Source organism: Gymnoscopelus braueri (genome assembly GCF_963280865.1).
Source record: "Gymnoscopelus braueri genome assembly, contig: SCAFFOLD_122, whole genome shotgun sequence".
Taxonomy (NCBI): Eukaryota; Metazoa; Chordata; class Actinopteri; order Myctophiformes; family Myctophidae; genus Gymnoscopelus; species Gymnoscopelus braueri.
Genome location: NW_027660769.1, coordinates 9294 through 18586, shown reverse-complemented (window position 1 = coordinate 18586; position 9293 = coordinate 9294).

Genomic DNA, 9293 nt, shown 5'->3' with positions numbered 1-9293 from the left:
TCTTTATGTGTGTGTGTGTGTGTGTGTGTGTGTGTGTGTGTGTGTGTGTGTGTGTGTGTGTGTGTGTGTGTGTGTGTGTGTGTGTGTGTGTGTGTGTGTGTGTGTGTGTGTGTGTGTGTGTGTGTGTGTGTGTGTGTGTGTTAAGTGCTGTAATTTGGCATGGAAGGAAGTGTCTCCTCTACTTCCTGCTGCAGTGCATGCTGGTCCTGATATGTGGACCGTCTCATGACCTTCAGAGATGTCTGAAGGTCAAACACCATCTGCTGCATCTCTTCACAGCACACTGGACACACACACACACACACACACACACACACACACACACACACACACACACACACACACACACACACACACACACACACACACACACACACACACACACACACACACACACACACACACACACACGTAGTATTAGTACCAGTACTAGTTGTACTTCCATCACTGTGGAGTGTGTGTATCAACGGTCTGAGAGAGAAAGTGTCCAACTTGATTAAACTGGAAGAGATACTGAAGTGCATACAGTGATCAATAAATAAGCAAAGGTAATGGTTTGATCTTTGTTTACACAATCATGCCGTTTGTAGTGCATGGGTTTGGGAGAATGCATGTCAAACAGCTCAATTCATAACCATATAAGAGAAATACAGCGTCCAATATACAACATGATGACATCTGCAGGACGGAGGAGCGAGTAGGCAGACATTTGAATATTGGAATGTGGCTGTCAGTCAGTGTTGATTTCTTCGACTAAAACTATGACGAAAGATGTTCGTCGACTACCTTTTTTCACTGACGAAAACCAAATAAAATCTAAATAAAAACTAAGCTACGATGACTAAAACTAAGACTAAATATACTGAGAATTTCGTCAACAAATAAAAACTAGACTAAAATGTTAGGGAGGGACTAGTGGAGAAGAGATCCAGTAGAACTAAAAGACAAGTCATTTCATGTTAGGTTGCGCTTCGGTGTTGCGCTCTGAAAATAGCAGATCTACAAGCTGTAAAATCAGCCATTACGACGCCATCACGGCACCGCAAACATTTTAGCCGACTAAATCAAATGTAAATTTAGTCTACTATAATCTTATATTTAGTCGAATAAAGCTAGACTAAAACTAAAACATTTCAGATTACTAAAATATGACTAAAACCAAATGGAATTTTATTCAAAAGCCTATGAATCAAAAACTGAATCAAAAGAGTTGCTGTCAAAATCAACACTGCTGTCAGTCCAACCTGTAGTGATGTGCAGGTCGGGTTTTTTCATGACCCGCCCCGCCCCGCCACGGAACCCAACCCGCCTCACCCCGCCCCACGAACCCATATATAAATCTATGGCTCAACCCGCCCCACGACCCGCAGGGCGGGTTGAGCCCCGCGGGTTGTACCTGTAATTCTGTAAAATCATGAAGGTTAGAAAATAATCTTCAAGAATACACCCCAAGTGTATTCAAACTGTTTTATTGTTATTATTCTTATTCTTATAATAAAGACAAAACAAGAGCATGTGATTTTATTTATTTTTTGCGTGCGAGAGCGGCTGACCCGCTCACCCGCAGCCCACATAATTGCCTCTGAAATCCTGACTCGACCACCCGCGCCGCGGGTTGACCCGCGGGTTACGGGTCGGCCCGCTTATCACTACCAACCTGCTTTATTCCTTTGGAATCGCATCTAATCCTCCTCACCTCCTCGCTCGGAGGGGGGGACAAAGGCGTGAGTGGAGGACACGAGTGACTGGAGTGATTGCTGTCTAAAATGGTTCATGAACCTACAAACCTTCAGCTGTTGAAGGGGTATTTATAGCTTTTAATTGTACGGACAACAAGTCCAGTAACAGTCTCCAGGCAAAAAGTAGGACTGTCCCAGACTAAAATAAATCTTGATAAGAAACAATTAATTAGTCAAGTTTTAAAACATCTTTGTTTTTCCATTTGTACGGAGCTTGTCTGAAGCTGATATGCACAGAACTTTGTTGTGGAATTCTGAACCAACTGGGCTATGCCTATGACACGCAAAGACCACCAGAGGGAGCCAGAGGTCAATACATAAATGATTGACAACACTACCATAGGCCCTTTTGTACAGTATACGTAAACATTCAACATAAAAAACATGTATGCATTAAAAAGGTGGCACTCAGTGGAACTCATATCTCCACCAGGAGGCATTTCTGGGGCTGTCACGATCATGACATATAATACTATAATTGACGATTAATTATTGTCATATAAATAATTGTGATTAATGATTTAATTGTGTTTTTGGCATTGAACATTAAACACAGCCTATTACTGATATAAAAATAATGTACTATGGTCAAATCAGGCTAATTACTTAATAATTGCATACTAAAATTGCTACAATAGGCGTGTATGAATGAATGAATGATTCATGCAATTTACAGTTGAAAAACTGCTGGCACTGGAGCATCCACACACACACACACACACACGCGCGCGCACGCTTGTATTACTACAGGCGAAAATTGCTGGAAAATTGCCGATCTACAAGCTCACAACACGCCGCGGCATGATGCGTTGTGAGCTGGTAGATCAGCTATTTTTCAGTACAAGATACCAGCACGCAACTAAGTATAAATCAGGTATAACTAACCCTAAACCTAACCTTTAATGTCTCTACGTGAAGTTCGTGAACCATGCCGTGTAATGGATTTCACAGGTTCTGGTCTACATGTGTTTCCATACGCTATGGCTCGGTTTCATAAAAAGATTCTCGGAACTAGTGTTAATATCGTTGACTAAAACTATGACAAAAATGAAAAAACTAAATAAAAACTAAATAATAAGTAAGCTATGATGACTAAAACTAAGACTAAATCTACTGACAGTTTTGTCAACAAATAAAAACTAGACTAAAATGTTAGGGAGGGACTAGTGGAGAAGAGATCCAGTAGAACTAAAAGACAAGTCATTTTATGTTTGGTTGTGCTCAGGTGTTGCCAAGCCCCCAGAGTTGCTGAGAAACATTGAAGCTGCCACCCCAGTGGCCAAAGCTGGAACTGCAGGCGGGGAGAAATACATGCACGCGCAAAACATACTGAGAGATATTTATATTTAAACATATAAATATGTAAACATATTATACATACATACATATGCATTTACATATGAATATGCATCTTGAGTGTATTTAATAAATATCTCGCGTTCAATCCTTGACACACGGGCTGCCGTAGAACGCAAAAAGGACACTAGTGCGCATTCTCATAACTCTACGTGTGGTCAAAATCGAACCAATAATTCTACTTCCGGCAGGTTTCCGGGTGCTTCAAAACGCCACTGAGCACATTCATTGAAATGATAGCTGGGGGCGGGGCAATCCGCCCTCTAGTTATATTATACCTCTATGGGTGTTGCGCTCTGAAAATAGCAGCTCTACAAGCTCACAACATGTCACGCTGCGACGCGTTTGTAAGCTTGTAGATCGGCTATTTTCAGCATGCAACCCAGTGTAAAATCAGCCATACGACACCATGAAAGCCCAACAAAATATTTTTCACTCGACAAAATCAACTGTAGATTTAGTCGACTAAAATCTTATGGTATTTTGTCAACTAAAACTAAAACATTTCAGATATGATATATGACTAAAACTAAATGGAATTTATTCAAAAGACTGACTAAAACTAAATCAAAATTTGCTTTCAAAATCAACACTACTCAGAACCTACTTTGGGCCCTGCTCAGGGGTGGTAGCCTACTAACAGAACTCAGCACTTGCACTTTCAAAATGTTTCTAAAATGGCGAAAATAGCAGATCTACAAGCTTGCGCTGTGATGCGCTGTGAGCTTGTAGATCAGCTATTTTTAGGACGTTTGTACCTCCCCCCTTCAGGGGTGGTTCTGGTTATACTAGAAAAAAATAACAGTGGATATAGCCAATCTACGCATGTGAGCTTGTAGATCAGCTATTTCCATTTATTGTATATCTTTTATTACAAATGCTGAGTATAAACTTATTGGTAAGACTGTATATTAAAGCTGGGTCTATAAGTGCATTTATAATCCATTATAATTAGCCTATGTTTATGAGGCATTATACCACTTGTTATAAATGTTTACAATCATGCATAACAACTTATAACAAGGTTTATGAAGTATTATAAGTGCTGGATAATGCATTTATAAGCTCAGTGGAACAGCACATAATAACTACCATAACTTAGTCAGTTAGGAATTGTCTTTGTTATAAGTTGTTAAACATAATTATAAACATTTGTAACAAGTGTTATGAAGCCTTATATGTGCATTATAAATGTGCTTATAATGCATTAGACCTGACCTTAATATACAGTACATTATTTAGTTTATGTAATATATAAGTGATTTGTATCTTATATCTGCCCCATGCAGTTTTTGTTTACAAAGCCTAAAAGGCACACTGAAATGGAATTTCTAAGTTCCAATGTTCAATGGAAAAACGCAATTAAATTGTGAATCTCAATTACTTGTAAGACAATGAATCATCAAGCAAACTGTCATGATCGTGAGTGACTGACAGCCCTACCCAGAATTAACAGGTTCTGGGATTACCCCCCCCCCCCCACACACACACACACACACACACACACACACACACACACACACACACACACACAGACACACACACGCTACAACATGACAGGAGAGCATGTTCAAACAGACAATGCATAGAATTCCAGTGACTTAGTCGGTCCAGGATGATCAGATCCATTACTGCCCAACTTTAGGCCTAGCTTCTTTTGGAACTTTGTTTGAAAAAGTATAGCCTACGAGCTACGACAGAGATGCGTGCCTGCCTTGCATGTCCCCTGTAGCCCTGGTCCAGAACGTTGGTGAGTTCTCTAACAATCTGCCAGCCATGCTGCTCTGCTCATAGACCGAACATTCCACTGCTGTGCGAGGTCCCCGTCTTTAGTAAGAAATAAACAAAACTACTTCACTACTCATCGAAACAAAGGCAGTTTTATGTTGATGAAAGTCTATTCTCCAGGGTGGGGACTCTCTCAGGACCCCACCTTCTCTTTAATATACACTTTTTTTGGTAAAAAATAAAATATGTCCGCCAGAAGGAAATTATTTGATTTACTCCACTGCGCCTCCTAAAGATCTGGTCAATGGTCATTTACATTGACCAGATCTGTAAAGGGCGCAATGGAGTAAATAACATAATTTCCATCTGGCGGACATATTTTATTTTCTGTCAAAAAAAGTGTATTATACAGAGAAGGTGGGGTGCTGAGAGGCTTCCCACCCTGGAAAATAGACTTTCAACAACACAAAACAGCCTTTGTTTTGGTGAGTAGCGAAATAGTTTTGTTTATCTTTTACTTACGGAGACTTCGGTCTATGAGCAGAGCAGCTGACCAAGGCTAGTCCCCCTGCAGCATTTGCAACGGCGTCAGTGTTGCCAGATTGTGCGAAAGAAATAAGCAACCAGGTCTATGAAAACAAGCCCAAAAGAAGGCCACATGCGCACAAAGTAACCTTTACATACATCGGCTATTTGAAAATAGCCAATCTACAAGCTCTTTGTGAACTTGTAGATCTGCTATTTTTTTTTTATCTTGGGGGGAAAAGTGACAATTGTGGAATAGGCTATTTGTGAAATATTTTAACACAAATCTGGTATGGGGGTCCCTGGCGGACAAAGAGCCTATATTAATGTGGGGGTCCGAGTCGGACCCCCACATTAATATAGGCTCTTTGTCCGCCAGGGACCCCCAGTGGTTCTTAAACGTTTTCATGTGAAGGACGGTCGGACCGTCCGACCGTCCTTGACATGAAAACGTTTAAGAACCACTGGTTTAAACAACATTAGGAAGCAAGCCCAAATATTCAAATACACTTTAAAAACAAGCCCAATCCACAACTACTGTAGCAATATGTAGGCCTACAAGCAACTTTACAGAAAAACAAGCCCAAAGTCGCTTAGGCTAAAGGCCTAATGAGCGGACATGGCAACCATTAACTGTGGTCAGTCGACGTTCAGCTGAATGTTTAGCTCCAGAAACCTCTTTTCAAAACATCAACCAAAGTGAACAAACTTTTACAGCCTCTCATCAACTTAAATTAGAAAGACTTACTAAACACACGCTCTGCCAATTTAGGCTAATAGCCCCTGGCCTACAACCACGCACTCTTAATTGATTACATAAATATGACCATTAAACACGAGTCTGCATCCCAAGTTAACCAAAAGCGTTGGTTAAAGTTGTAATAGTTTCTTTACACTGACTGCAAACACATTGTTACAGGTCATACCATAATATTACTATTAGAAGGTTCCAAATGCGAACATGGCATTAAATTAGCTGTAGTATACAACCCTCGTAGACGTATTTATGATGCTGACGTCTTCAATCTACTGAAGACATCAGAATCATAAATACGTCTACGAGGGTTGTATACTACAGCTAGCATTAAATCATCATTTACCTGTTGGTCTGCGTACTTTCCCCCCCGACGGGGGGGTTGTGTGTTTTTTTCGTCTGAAACCAAAACAACGCCAAACCCGGTCGACGATCAATCCATCAGTCTAACGAAACTTCAATAGTTTAATACAGTTTGAAACACGATAAAGACGAGTCTGACGTTTTAACAAACTAGTATTTAGACCTAAAGCTGCTGCGCCATCAGTCACCAGCCAGCATCTCCGTGCCTGCGTGCGTCCGAGTTACAGCCCCTAAGTGTCGAAGGGAGACACAAATGTCTAAATCCTCCAATAAACCTGAATCTTTTCCCAATTCTTAAAAAAAATTACGTATTTGTTTTAACCCTAAAACAGGAGTCTACAACGTTTTTCAGGCCAATTGGACCCCCTAGCTGAGAGAGAGAGAGATGAAGCAGGGACCCCCTCTATTCTATATTGTATCAAATATGTGTTTGATATTTAACTTTTTGTGTTAACTTGGTCTGCTCTTTTTCCCCCTCTACACCTCTTTGCCAAAAATAGCAGATCTTTTATTGTACATAGTGGTATTTTTTCTGTATTATCTGTATTTTCATGTTGATTTTTGAACTGTTTGGTTGCTACTATATATGTCTATGAAATTAAGTCAAGGACCCCAACGGAAACAAGTCCGCAAGGACTTTTTTGTCCGGACCTTTTAGACAAAAGCATCATAAATGTAACTGTGTTGTTTTACATTCTATTTGCCTAATAAAAATTTCAATCAATCAATCAATCTACAACTTTAGCCAAAAATAGCAGATATACAAGCTCACACTGAGCTTGTAGATCTGCTATTTTTGGCTTACGTTCTCCTCAGAAAAGGGACGCTATAAGGTTCAAGTGGTTAATGTAAAAAAAAAAAAAAATCATATCATATCACACAAAGATTTGGCGGACCCCTGTAGTAACTCTGAGGACCCCCTAGGGGTCCCGGCCCCCCTGTAAGACCCCTGCCCTAAAGTATCCTACGACAGAGATAAGTGCGTCATGGATAGGCCCCTGGCCCCGTCAGAATAATTATATAGGCCTATTAGGCCTACAGCGCGTCAGTCGACGTCCAGCTGCATGTTTGATTGAATTGATTGATTGAATACTTTAATTTTAGCTCCAAAAACCTCTTTTTCACCACATCAACCAAAGTCAACAAACTTTTACAGCTTCTCATCGACTTGCGACTTAATTAGAGAAACTTACTAAACACTGTCACTTTACTAGCCTCAGGCCTGTTATACAACCACGCACTTTTAATTTATTTAAATTGCCTCATTAAACACAAAGTCTGCGCATCCCCAACCAAAAGCGTTGGTTAAAGTTTTAATAGTTTCTTTACACTGACTGCAAACTTTTTACCAGGTCATAACATGCAACTATTAGACAAAGTTCCAAATGCAAACATGACATTAATTCATAGGGCTTACCTGTTGGTCTGAACTGGACTTCCCTACGGTGGTCGTCGTGTGTTGTAGTTTTTCCCCCCCCCGTCTAAAACCAAAACAACGCCAAAAAAAAAAACGGTCAACGATACATCAGTTTAACGAAGCTTCAATAGTTGAATGCAGTTTGACGCGACACTGTCAGGGAGGATGATAGAGAAAACGTTTTTACACTAGTAGCCTAGTAGACCTAATTCTGCTGCACCGTCTATCACCATCGTCTTCATGCGTGCGCCGTGCGTGTGCGCCAGCCTCCAGCTGTGCGCATCCCCCGCTCCCCTCCTCTCACTCATGTCATGTGACATTAGACAGTAGCCTGCAGAATGTCTGGTGGAAAAAGTACTCAATTTGTTTTATTTAATTAAAAGTATCAATACCATCATGTAGAAATATACTCTGTTACAAGTTAAGGTCCGGAATTACACATTTACTTGAGTAAAAGTACAAAAGGATTAGTATCCAAATATACTTAAAAGTACAATTTTGTATGTCCCATAAATCTTGACAAAATAAAGGCCAAAATAAAGCCCAGCCATTTGACAAAAAGTGGCCTATATGTTGGCCTATGTTTTTCAAGAATCTGCCAGCATGGAATATCAAACAGAAAATGCAGGCGCGCATGCACACACACACACACACACACACACGCACGCACGCACGCACGCACGCATGCACACACACACACACACACACACACACACACACACACACACACACTCACATGTACACTTTTATGTAAATATGTTTGTTTGATCACTTTTTTGTACAGTATTTGCAATAATTCATTTTAATATGTGAGCTTTGAATTTAGGATCAATTAATAATTTTAATTTCATAACCTTGTATTTATATTCTATTCATCTGGAGTATAGGGTTATATGGGGTGGGGGCATTGAGGGTAGGTCATTTGCTGATATCCCAGAAAATCTCCCTTTATTTCACAGTCTAATGTGAGCAGGTATGCCTTCCACATATTGTGAAAAAGTGCTATATACGGCAGTGGTTCTCAACCTGTGGGTCGGAACCCGAGGGGAGGTCCCCACATTATTGTTTGGGGGTCCCCAGATGACAGTGAATTGACAATGTAAGGACATTTAACACCTTTTTAATGCCTAAAAAAAAAAGAAAAGAAAGAAAAATACCATTAGTACATCAAAAGTAATCAACAAACTATACAACCTGGTCAAACATTGGACACATTGTTAAATAATATTAGAAAGTGGCACAAATTTTGAAAATAGACGATCTACAAGCTCACAACGCCGTTGTGAAGTTGTAGATTTGCTATTTTCACAATATGTATCTGTGGAACCGAGTCAAACTAAATCGAATGCCTCAACTCTTACAATTCCAAGTGCTTATCAGTGTGGGGGGTCCCCAGTTCAAATATGATTAT